Here is a 13,685-nt window from a genome sequence, read left to right on the forward strand (position 1 = left end):
TGGATAAAAAATATATCATAGGAGACTATCGAGCCATATTTATGTACCGGAATATCATATAGATAACACTCTTTGCACACCTCAGTAACCGCATAGCGATCAGAGCATATGAACGGAGTGGAGCGGTGAGAATCTCCGCTCATCGCTCACGGAACTGTTCACCCCTCCGCTCCCCCGCTCAAAGCTACATCAGGCCGCAGTTTGCTTCGCGCTCCACTCAAATCGCCCCCAGCTCGCTCCAAAAAAGGAAAAAAATCTACATGTATATCACTTGTAGCGGTCCCCAACCTTTTTTGCGTCACGGACCGGTTTAATATCAGACAATATTTTCACGGACCGGCCAAGGTGTGGCGGATAAATACAACAAAATAAAATGATACGAACGGCATAAAAAATGGGGTATTTTTTTTAAATAGCCTATAATAATAAACGTGAATCCAATATGTGAAGGCCATACTAGCAACTTTATTAGCAGCGTCCTCTAACATAAAGACAACTGAGAAAGTCTGAACACAAACAAAATGCCCCCAAAAGAAAAAAATCTCCATGTTTTCGGTGCTGATGCGTTCATGTAACATAAGGGTGGCACTGCCAATAACGCACCTAAAAGCTGTCACAACGAGCCGGCAAAATTAATGATTATGTAAAATATAGCAGGAGACATTTTAATTGTTTACTAATAAACCATTTTTTTTATGTCTGTGTCGGCTGGAAAAATACTGACTCGCGATCTTCGCAGTATTGAACGCCCCAGAGAGAAATGCACATTTCATACGGATTACATAAGAGAGCAGTCTGTTTTCTTTCGTTTTGAATTGTTCTATTTAAAAGTAGACATTTCAAGCTTTATATATATGTCCCAGGTCTGTCAGGCAAGTAGGCTATACGCTGAGTTTCGGTTCATTTATGAGACAAACTCCAGGTTCACCCGCCGGCGCCTTCGTGTCGTGATTATCTATTTTGTAATATATTTACTTATTTATTAAATCCAGACAATTGGTTGATGAAACACTGATCAAAATTAAGATACAATTAATACAAAACAAAATTAAATTTAAATACAGGCTTTGTGCTTTCTGTTTGAGGTCTCAGTGAAAGTTTTAAAGCAGTCTTTTAGTGCCGCTGTCAGAGCGCTCACGTCCATAACGGAGAACTGTCCCATCTGTAACATTTTTTTTTTTTTTTTTTTTTTTTGTGAAATAAATTTCTAAATAAATGCGACTTATAGTCCAGTGCGACTTAGGCTATGCCTATATATGTTTTTTCTTCTTCATGGCGCATTTTTTGACTGATGCGGGGCGTGAGCGGAGCGGAATTGGAGCGGGAAATAGGGCGACGCTCCGTCCTTTTGAAATTGCCGCTCTGCTCTCTGTCCAAGATCCGCCCGCTCGCGCTCCCCGCTCGCTCCCGCTCCACTCCGCTCACATGCTCTGATAGCGATGTACTGGCAACATTTTCTTCAGAAAATGTAAATGTCTAGTTAGTAGTGTTGATGTATTCATGTATTTTTATCTATGTTGCTGTATCTTTATCTTTAATATATAAAATGGGAATCACTTTGCAACATGGTTTGTTATTCAGGGAAGAAGGAGGCTGGAACCGGAGAATGTTCATCCTCTTTAACCCTCTGAGGTCTGAGGGGTTTTTGGGGTCCTTGAGATGTTCTGACATGCCCTGACATTTGTGCTTTTTTCAGTTGCTTATAAACATATTAATGGCAAAGGTATAATTACACTCTATTTAGCACAAACAGGGCTACCATAATATGTGAGCAACATGCATGTACATGTTTGTATTTTTGAGAGAATAATGTTTATGCATGGTTATTGAAAAAACTAAAAACTAAAGTTTCTGAAATAAGGCCACAAAACACATACTAAATACGTGTCAATAAGACTTTTGACTAATTGATGTCTTTGCCTAGAGTTTTTTCTTCAAAATGATGTGAAAATCATCCTGCCCTTATCATTCACATAACACAATACATTGATTTAAATCTTGTAAAACACTTTTTGTTTGTAAAGGCAATATGCGCAAGGGGCGTCAACCATTCAACAGCATCATGCATATGTAGTGGTTCACACCTTAGGAGACAATGGGGCCCGCATACTTAATGAGCCATTCATTCAGGTGTGTCACCTATAGCCACAAGAAAGAATGCAAGAGCAATATATATACAGTATATATATATATATATATATATATATATATATATATATATATATATATATATATATATATATATATATTCTACCAAATTGGTTCACAGTTGGAAGCATGTCAATTATTTTTTTTTATATATAAATTTTGCTTGCAAATTGTATAATATCCAAGGAAAACATGTCTGTTAATTGTGCAGTTAATTCTCATACTGTATTTTCAGTTTTGGAATATGTATCCTCTCCCCAAATTTGTCAATAATAAAACACAATAAAAATCATTTAAAGAAAATGCTTATATTTACCTTTTAAAATTTGTTTACATCTACCTTGTAAATATATATTTTTTTATTAAAAAGGTTACAATTACAACAACAATTGAAGTGTAATCTTTCTTTGTAAAAACTAAAGTATACATTTTATCATACATATTTCAAACTTCGAATATAGCCTACATTGACAAAACATACTATATTTAACATATTAGTAAAAATTGGCAAACAAAAGCTTATTTGAGGTGGCAGATATTTTACAGTAAAAATGTGTAATCTATCCAAAACTAATCAACGAAATGTTGTCTTTCATATGTCTGTAACATAGGTCTTTCGTTTTTATTATAAGGAATATAAATGTTAATTTGCAGTTTAATACGTTGCTTATACAAATAGGCCTACATTTTATTTCAACATATTTCAATCGATTTTACTCAGTATAGCAAAATAGTTTGCTAAAAGCAGATAATTTATTCACACACAGAAACGCAATTCAAATTTAAACCGTCTTTTTGCGAGTTGTGGTAAACAGCGCATCTCTGCCGTTCATTCATTCACACAGAAACGCGATTTACTTGAGAATGAAAAAAAAAACTTACTACATTATTCCATCCGTTGCTCCTCGAAATACCAGCACTTCTGAGGTAAGTTTTCCATTATTATTATTCCTCACAGCGCTGCGAGACAGTATAGACAACTACACTTATCTGAATAAACTTGATGTGTTTTCTCGAGCTGATATGTGGGCGTTCACAGTTTGTATGGGATCGTCTCAGTCATTTGCGTTTGAATAGCGCGCGCTCTCCGTGGGCGTGGCCGATTATAACGTAATGAGATGAGATGAGCTCGACTGGAATCGCTCTCTTTTAATACAGATTTCACAAGATGAGAATATTTGTTTTTTATATAAATTACTTCATTTAAAAGAAGAGAATTCAAGCTTCATGCCTGTGTCTCTGTATGCCTGTTTGACTGAGTATTCGCTCAGTTATTGTTCATTTTCGGACGCGTTTCAGAATGGACTTCACTGGCAGAGAGAAGGCAGAACTCGCTTCGTGTTTATTTTTCTTTATTTGGCAAAAAGCACAACACTTTGTTTTTATTGTGAGTATACACAAAAATAATACACATTTAACAGAATCGATTGATGTATGAAACTCCTATGGAAAATCAAAGTCAACGGAGTATTTATGAGTTTCTTTTACATTGATAAAAAAAAAAGCGAGCTGGTATCGCCGGCGATACCGTAGACCTCAGGGGGTCAATAAGCCTATTTCACACTTCCGGGTGTGAAATAAACTTACTTCCGGTGACAACAACAATAGCCGAGTCCAAGAATAAGTGTTGCTGTAGCGTCCCTCAGTGCAGCAATTCTATAGCCTGGTTAAAACCAGACCATTCTCAGTAGTAACTGAGTTATGGTCTGGCAAAGCTCCATAGACAAATAATTTCCAAAGGGCCAACGGACGTCACTCAAATGCCTCTGGGCACAATTGGATAGACCTTTAGACCTCCCAGTTTTATCATCACTGCATTGGTTACCTATAAAGTTCCGTATTAATTACAAGGTATTGCTACTGACTTAGCTCCAGTCTATTTAACGGATCTTCTATCACCCTATAATCCATCGCGCTCTTTAAGATCACTAAATTCAAGGCTTTTGGTCATACCTAGGATATCCAGAACCACCAAAGGAGGGAGAGCATTTTCACATTTGGCTCCAAAACTCTGGAATAGTCTTCCTGATACTGTTCGTTGCTCAGACTCGCTCTCCCAGTTTAAAACTAGATTAAAGTCGCATCTCTTCAGCCAGGCATTCATGTAATCCTACAGATCAAACTACAATCCGTCCTCTAGCTCATAAATGCCAGAGGAGAACTGGCCCCCGACTGAGCCTGGGTTCTCCCAAGGTTTTTTCTCTCCATTAGGTCACCTGATGGAGTTTTAGGACACCATTAGGTGACTTGATGGAGTTTTTCGGTTCCTTGCCACTGTTGCCTTTGGCTTGCTCAGTTGGGGATATTTTGGGGATATTTAATCTGATTTTATCAATCAATAAATTCCTCTTGAAACAAACTTTGTTGTATTATTTTAATTTAATACTGTGAAGCTGCTTTGATACAATCTGTATTGTGAAAAGCGCTATACAAATAAACTTGACTTGACTTGACTTGACCTAAAACTCCAAAAACCAATCAGAGCGATCGTCATGTGTAAAGCCATATGCTGCGTCCCAATTCGCCTATGTTACACTACGCCATAAAAGTACTCTTTTTGTGAAGAAAATGTATTTACTTTTGAATGTGTAGCAAAAAAGTAGGCAACTTTAGGACATACTACTTCGTCATCTTTATCGGACGGATCTGTCGCGTGCATCCCGTCATGTAAACTGCCCTGTCAATCATCTTGTCACAGATAAAATCCTCTATTAAATCTAATTTAATTTCCTACCGTTTCGGAGAGAAATGTAGTAGCATGTTCATCTGCCAGTGGGTCTTTCATGGAGACTGTCCTCATGTGTTTGCAATTTGAATATAATAATGCTGCATTTAAAAGTTGGTGCGCTTCACCAACGGAGTGGACGTCGCTCAAATGCCTCTGGGCACAATTGGATAGGCTAGACCTAAAACCAATCAGAGCGATCGTCATCGTGTAAAGCCCGCCTCAACGTTTCTGATTGGTGCCGCGATTTCCACGGCATGGAAATGGCCTTGAATGAGCTCTTTGCCAGACTTACTTGCAGAGCAAATCTAAATTTGCCGGAAGTTGTCTGGGTTTTCCCAGGCTAGCAATTCTAAGCAAAAACAACCTTATTTAAGTTCCCCTTCGTTACGGGGAACTCCCGCTGCGTCTAATATAAATGCTACGGGGAATGCCTTCGGCATGCGTTATCTGAAGTCACTATACAACTATTCCAATCTGGATTGGTGTGCGTCATCGTGCGTCATGACGTTGCATGTGACGGTGACCCGGACGCTATATAAGGGTCACAGGAACAAGGAAATGACAGCTTCTGTTCTTCAGCAGCGTTCTATGTCAAACTGTACGTCTTATTTGGTGTTGTCTGTCAAATCTACTATGGCGAAGGCAGTGTGCGTCTCCTTGATTTAAGAAAAATTAAAGAAGCAAGGATGGCGCACACTTGCTTTGTGGTGTTGGGTTGTGAGCGGAGCTTGCACGGACAGTTCTCGAGGGCACTGTCTATTTTGTGCAAACTGAAAGGATTCTGTGACTGGGAATCTCGTGTCTGCCGAGGCAGCGCGTAGATTACAGGTCTGCAGGGTGTAGAGTTTACTCTTCCGCTCCCGCCTAAGCCTGTTTAAAGGGGTGGTTTACTGCTTTTTTTCTTTGCATGATTGTGTTTATGGGGTGCAATATGACATGTCTTCGGGTTTTTTTTTTTTTTTTTGTCTTATTTTTCATAAATTTCACCTTTATTGTAAGCTGCTTTCTCCTCTGTCATTTGAACGACCGGTTGACTTCCTGATTCTATGAAACCACTCCCTCAGAAACAGGCAATGGGCTCAGATTGGTTAGTTGGGCCGGTGTGTTGTAATTGGCTAAACTGTGTAGTGCATGTTGTCCGGAAACTTCACGCCCATTACCTTTACGGGCGAAAGTTGCATGTGCTCCGGTCAAATGTAAATAATGGTGTCAATACTGCCGTATCAGTTTGATCAGAATCAGACCCAGAAAGCGGCAATGAAGAGAATCAAGCAACCTCAGCAAACACGGCTCTTACAAAACGTTTCTGAATGGTACATTTTTTATTATTATTATTCTATTCTATTCTATTCTATTCTATTCTAATCTACTATTATTATTTCGATACGCTGTTACTTGAAAATGCTACTGCTGCTTGTTAGCTTTTGAGATACGGTTTTCTCCTGATTAAACATTTAATATAACTGAATAAATGACTGAGTAATACCGTTTTTTAAAGTTATTGTTTTAACTTCAGCAGCTGAAGTTGGCTGTTGCGATTACATATATTTTTTTGAACTTTATACACGTTTGTCTTATACACACAAAATAGCATCGAACTAACTGGCTATAAACAAACAGCGTTGGCATTGGTTTACGTTCTTGATCAAATCGAAAAATTACGTCATAAAATATACATGGAAAATACATTTACAAAATTAGTACATAATTACAAATTCAGGTCCAAAATGTTTGTAAGCGTTTGTACGTGTAAGTGGCTACTAAAGCCAGCGCTGGCATTTGTTTACGTCCTTGATAAAACTAAAACATTAACTTACGTCTGAAATTATACATGCAAACAATATTAAGTCTTACTTACAGGTTGTGGCCCAACAACTGCTGCCTCTGGTTTTAAAGTTGGAACTGCTTCATGTTTTAGTAACAGTTTCTTGTTGAATCCGGCATTGAATTCGTGGAGATTCTGGAAGCTGTCTTCCGTAAAATGCGCAGCACAGAGAGCTATTACGATTGAAATTTTCAGGAACATAATCAAACATAAATTTTAGCCATTGTTGATGAACTACAGCGTCCGTATGAAGCCCGAACACAGAAGACCTGGCAGCTGGGTGAAAATAACACACTTTTGACGGCATGGCTACAGCTCTCCACTATAACTCTTCCTCTTCGACAAAGCCGCAGAAATATGGCCATGCCCCCTTTTTTGCATGGGTTAGTTACGTATAAAACCCGGGAAGTATCTCGTTGTAGTCCCATTCCAGTCGTTTTTGTAGGCATTAAACTTCCTGATTTTTAAAAGACGATATCTCTGCTTACGTTGAACTTTCAGCGCAGCAACTTTGCAGATACTGTTCATGCACCAACAGCAACATTACACACCATTTAAAATGAAAAAAGTGAAATCACAATCAACCACCCCTTTAAAAAGAATAAAATAGGCTTGCGTTCCTAGTGCATCAGCTCGCGTCTGTCGAGGCAGCGCGTTGTCTGTTTGCATTGGGTTCGCACGTGGAGCAGTGTTTACAGGTCTCGCGCACGGTTCGGAAGCCCGCGTCACTGCGGCTTCTTCCGACCGTGTTAAAGACCCGGTGTTTGATTTATCTGATTCTGAGGAGTCAGATACTATCAACACTGAACCACGAATATTCACCACATTATGAGGAGTTGCTGGAGAAAGACTGGGGCTGTAATGAAATTAAATGTTTGGTAATTTAATAAGAAGGAAGCGACTAAAAAGAGTGCCTCCTGCAAACCCAGTCAAAATCCTTGTGTCAGAGTCTTCCTTTTTCAAACGATCTCCATACTGAGGTATTGAGATTGTGGAATAATTGAAGAAGAAAATTAAAGGGGAATTTAATGATGCAGGGGGTAGAATATTTCTCCCAGATATCGTATTACCTCTGATGACTCAGACACATCCCTCCAAAATTAAAGTGGAGCTAATATAAATATTATCTCGAATTTGGTAGGGAAGGCTTATATGGCGGCATGTGAAAAAAAAAAAAAAAATGCATACCTACATATGGTAGTCCAGGTCCCCCGGGGACAGTCACCAGCTCCTCATATTCTGGGAAGTCACCTCTCCCCCTCCCCTTCCCCCTGTACAGGGCTCGGGGTCAGAGGAGACGTTCTCATAAAAAAAAGAAAAAAAAAAAGCCCCGAAGTCAGGTCTGAGGACTGCCTTTCGGGCTAAGAAAAAATAAATAAATAAACTATGAGGTCCTGGCGTAAAAACGCGGACCCTTATGGGCACTTCATATTATTTTCGGTTAGTTCCTGCCGATCTATCGCTTCAGGTCACCGAATCTCAAAACCTGAGGTCAGTCTCGAGGGACTGATCTCCCTATTAGATTATTCATCGGTTACGTCCTGCCAGTAAACTGCTTCAGACCACCGATAAGCACATTATATCACCTGAGACTAACCCAGAGAAATTGATTCCTCTTGTAGATTGTTTAGACGCCTGGTCAGGCCTTCCGAATATATCTAAATGGACCCTGGGTATAGTTAAAGGATATAGAATCCAGTTTAAAGTGAGACCACCCGATTTTAACGGGGTATTTCACACACTGGTTTTCTCACATCAGCGCCAGGTGATGGAAAATGAAGTTGAATCTCTTTTAGCAAAAGCAATAGAAATTGCCCCTAATCAGGAGAGGGATTCAGGTTTTTACAGCCGTTACTTCATTGTTCCGAAAAAGGATGGTGGACTTCATCCTATTGTAGATCTTAGAGTATTGAATAAATCTTTGAGGAGATTTAGTTTCAATATGCTCACTATACCCAGTATCATTCAGCAAATCAGATCTGAAGACTGGTTTGTGGCAATAGATCTCATGGATGCTTATTTTCATAACTTCATCATCCATTATCATAGGAAGTTCCTTAGGTTCGCTTTTGGGGGGGAAAGCTTACCAATATAGGGTTCTTCCTTTCGGCCTAACTCTATCCCCTTGCACTTTCTGTATGGATGCTGCCCTTGCTCCACTGAGACTTCAGGGGAACCGCATCCTAAATTATTAGATGACTGGCTTATTCTGGCAGAACCAGAGACACTAGCAATCCAACATCGAGATGTTGTTTTGCGTCATCTTCAGTGCTTGGGGCTAAGGCTCAATGTCAAGAAAAGTTCTCTGTCTCCTCTTCAAGGAATAAAATTTCTTGGAGCTGAGTGGGACTCGCAATCTATGCAAGTTCACTTGACCCAGCCACGTATTTAAAGTATCGTGGCTGCAGTTAGAGCTATCAGGTTAGGCCAGGCCATCACTGTCAAACATTGAAAAAACAAGGAATTTTGGGCCTTATGGGGCCCTACAGTGGTAGCTCGGGACCAGGGGGTTTCCCCAAGGGGCAACCCCTTCCGTATGATTAGAGTTACGATCAGGTACCTTCGTTCTCTAGTCATATGGAAAGACATACGGTTCCTGTCCCAAGGCCAGGTGCTTGGAGCTTCGTGTCCCAGAAAAATTCTGACCACGGATGCTTCCCGCATGGGCTGGGGTGCGGTCATGGAGGGCCGGTACACCCGCGGGGTCTGGAAGGACCATCACCTCTCATGGCACATCAGTTGCCTGGAGATGCTGGCAGTATTCCTTGCCCTCAGGCATTTCCCTCCAGACCTCAGAGGCCATCAGGTCCTTATTAGGTCTGATAATATATCGGTGGTTTTCTATATCAACCATCAGGGGGGCTTGAGGTCTCGTCCTCTGTGCAAATTGGCCCATCATATTCTATTTTTGTCTAAGGACAAATTTCTCTCTGTGAGGGCTATGTATATACCTGTGGTTGATAATGTGGGAGCAGACACCCTGTCGAGGCAGGGGCTCAGGCCAGGGGAATGGAGGTTCCACCCCGAGGTGGTGGAGCTTATATGGGAGAAGTTCGGCCAGGCGGAGGTAGATTTATTCGCTTCTCATGAGAATTCTCATTGCCCGCTCTGGTTCTCTCTCTCGCATCCAGCCCCGTTGGGTCTGGATGCCATGGTACAGACGTGGCCGAGGCAACGTCTGTACGCCTTTTCCCCCGGTCGCTCTACTCCCTGGAGTTCTGGAGAGGGTCAGAGGATTTTGAGTAGATCTTATTCTCGAAAAACCACACTGGCCTTCTCGAATAGGGTGATCTGGTGGCCGAGGTCATCAGATCAGCTACCTCCAGAACTCCCCGGCTCAGGAAGTTTTAATTGAGTTAGCTGGACCCAGCCTTTTACTGCCCTATGGCTTCAGTACTAGGATTCTTCTATACTCTAATCGGGACCTCTCGTCCACGCTCAGAGCCGCTATGGCGCCTACGGCCTCCGTATGCTCTCAGAGTGGTCCACCCGGGTCGTCCCATGACCTCCATATTTCCCTGTAGCCTTCTAGGATGAATCCTGTTATCCTTGCAGGCTGACAGGTCTGTGGAAAGAAAAGCCCCTGTCGGTTCTGCGGGATACGTGTATATATGTTAGATTAAAAGAAAATCTACATATTTTGGAAATCTGTTAGCTTTCTAGTATGAAATTTCCCCGGTCACCAATAAGGGTACCGGAGGCTATCTTATGATTTCCTCTGGCTCTTCATCCTTCGTTGCTATAAGTGTGACAGGAGAGCCTTCTAGGCTTTTAGGGTTATCCACTAATGGTGCCTTGGAGTCAGTGTCCTGCCTTTTTAGGCATATGTATATATTGGACCTCACTTCTGAGGCTGTTAACTCAGCCTTTTTCTTACACCAAAAAAGACAAGAATAAAATTCTTAGTATAGTGGGTTCTATAAATTCTCCCCTGTCCTTAGCAATGATCCTCACCTTCAGAGTGCTTTCTGCCTCTGTATGCTGCGTCAAAATCTGGATGAACCCTGTCTCTGCAGGCTATCATATTAAATTGCTTCGAGCCTTTATTCGGCTCCGCAGAGTATATCTATATAGGGTATTAAATGGGAGTTTGTTAGCTTTCTTTGAGATATTTCTCCCCGGTAACCAAGGTACCGGAGGCTATTCTAAAAATTCCTCAGGCTCTTCATCCTTCGTTGCATGTGCGGTGTAAGCAAGAGAGCCTCTTAGGCTTCCAGAGATGATCCACTAAAAAGGTGTTAGGAGTTAAGTGTTCTGCCTGTCATTAATCAGGCCTATCTACTTGGACCTTAATATCGAGGTTGTTGATGCAACCTTCCCTTTGTACACCAAACAAGAAAGAATAAAATTCTTAGAACAGTTGGATCTTTCACTCTCCCTTGCTTTAGTGCTCTTGAGTGTGCCAGATGTTTCACACCAGGGGCGCCTGTTCTCGGTGGGGGCTAGCTGGTACTCGTTCCCCGTAGCATTTATATTAGACGCAGCGGGAGTTCCCCGTAACGAAGGGGAACGTCTCGGGTTACTGGATGTAACCCTGGTTCCCCGAGAGAGGGGAACGAGACGCTGCGTCCCCTCTCCCCACCTTCGGGGCGCCCTGAGAACAGCTGCTTTGAACCTTTTTCGAAGCTGTCATTTCCTTGTTCCTGTGACCCTTATATAGCGTCCGGGTCACCGTCACATGCAACGTCATGACGCACGATGACGCACACCAATCCAGATTGGAATAGTTGTATAGTGACTTCAGATAACGCATGCCGAAGGCATTCCCCGTAGCATTTATATTAGACGCAGCGTCTCGTTCCCCTCTCTCGGGGAACCAGGGTTACATCCAGTAACCCGAGACGTTTTCACCGGTATCCTTTGAACAAAGACCAAAAAAAGAAATGGGTCATCGCTATTAGACGGGACGAATGGTCTACGTTCATCATTCGGAGAGGCAGCACGTATGTCTGCAGTCAGCATTTTACCGCTGACGACTACATTCCAGGAAGTTCGCGACTGAAGGTTGGTGCCATTCCCAGTCATTTCCCTTGGAACAATTTCTATGTACTCTGTAGATTTAAAAATCTTGTTTTCCCCTGTTGTTTGATTTCATGGAAACAGACACCAGTGATTTTGCCAAGAGATCTCTTATTTATTTTATATAAGACATAGGAAGAAGAGACAATGGATAAAACGAAGGTCTTGATTCAGCAGCCTTTCCATCTCTTCCTGATTTTCGAACAGAAGGGCTTGGTTTTTATACCATTAGCATCTCTCTGCCATAGACAAAGACTATCAGTTATTGTATATGTTGACCAGAAAACTGCATTATCAGAAAAACACATGATGTGAGACACATGATTATAATGTGACTAAAACAGTACATCACCAGAGAAACATGTGGTTTCCATTAACATATGAATGTATCTCCTTATACTATGCTCGGTGAAAACACTGCACATACATTCCAGTCTAACTTCAACACGCACTCACCCAAAGTCTCTTCTCCATGATTCACAAAATACAATGATTACAAATGATTATAAATGTATATAAAAATTATATCACAGATACATAATACTACTGATTAATAATACTAATAAAAGTAATAATAATACTAAAAACAATATTAGATCAAAATCTTCTTAGATAAAAATTTGAGTCTTCATACTCCCTCAAAGGCTGTCAGCTTTTGAGAGATCTGCCGTTCGACTTGGCGCCGATGTACGTGTTCAGGATCAGCCGGTGGTCTCAGAAGATGCACCCAATGAATCCAGTCATATTGAGGAACATGACTACGCGGCACGCCCACCTGCCAGTAAGCACTTATGTTGACTTTTGCTTGTGTATTTCGGTGATAACAGTGTAGACTGTGCTGTGACGTAAAAAAAAAAAATTGTATAGGTGCATTAGATGAGGCTCTGCTGTACATTGAAGAGCTGGAGGCTAGGCTGCAGAAAATGTCACTAGAGAAACAAACAATAATGAGCAGATTTTGTGTTTCTGATCACACAATCAAATACTATACAAAGTTTCCCTCACAGGAAGTTTTCCAGGTGTTCTGGGAGTCTGTTTGTCCATCTGCCAGCAATCTTGTGTACTGGACTAAAGCACAGATGATGGGACAGGAAGCATCCCCAAGCCCTTGCCCTGCACGGAAGATCCAGCTCATAGATGAACTGTTCATGTATTCCTGTCGGGTAGCTGCTGGACTGAGGGAACAAGTAATCGCTGACATTTTCGGGGAAAGCGTGGCCACGGTGAGTAGGGCCATTATCACCTGGGCTAACTACCTGTTCTTTGTGTTGGGTTCAGTACCCATTTGGATGTCCAGGCAACAAATATGCTTCTCCATGTCAAAGAAGTACAGTTTGTTCTGTCCAAACCTGCGAGTCATCCTGTATTGCACAGAAATCCGCTGTGAGAGCCCCACATCTCTGACACTCCACTCAGAGATCTTCTCCAGCTACAAGAGCACTACAACATTTAAAGGTCTGGTTGGAGTAGCTCCGTGTGGTGGAATGACTTTCATCTCCCAGCTTTACACAGGTTTAATCTCCGAAAAAGAGATCACAAAGAAGTCCGGCATTTTAGACCTGCTTGAACCTGGAGATGAGGTCATGGCAGACAAGGGGTTCACAATCGAGGATATGCTCTCCAGTGTTGGTGCTAGACTGATCATTCTACCTTTCAAACGTGCTAAGCAGTTCAGCAAACAGGACTGTGAAAAACACAGGCCATTGCACACCTCAGAATTCTGGTGGAAAGGGTAATTCGAAGGGTCAAGGAAAACCACATGTGCGATTCTGTTGTGCCACTCACCTTGTCAGGAAGCATCAATCAGATCTGGCATAATTGCTGTTTTATGGTTAATTACCAGGGACCAATGTTTCTTGAGCAGTGAATGTAGGCTATACAAGTAAATATGTATAATATAATAAATATTAGATATTTACACTGACAGTGTGATTGATTTTTACAATAGTAGTGATAGACTTTCTA

At 41.4% G+C, this 13,685-nt stretch overlaps 1 long non-coding RNA gene across 1 annotated transcript in view; it reads right to left on the reverse strand.

Annotated features, from left to right (window-relative positions):
• Positions 1-4,039: 4,039 nt before the first annotated feature.
• Positions 4,040-13,685, reverse strand: part of LOC309494947 — a 161,030-nt gene continuing 151,384 nt past the window's right edge. Inside the window, exon 3 of the long non-coding RNA XR_014204490.1 lies at positions 4,040-4,607. This is a non-coding gene — a long non-coding RNA (uncharacterized lncRNA). The remainder of the gene's footprint in view (positions 4,608-13,685) is intronic.

Source organism: Leuciscus leuciscus (genome assembly GCF_965113295.1).
Source record: "Leuciscus leuciscus genome assembly, chromosome: 3".
Classification (NCBI taxonomy): domain Eukaryota; kingdom Metazoa; phylum Chordata; class Actinopteri; order Cypriniformes; family Leuciscidae; genus Leuciscus; species Leuciscus leuciscus.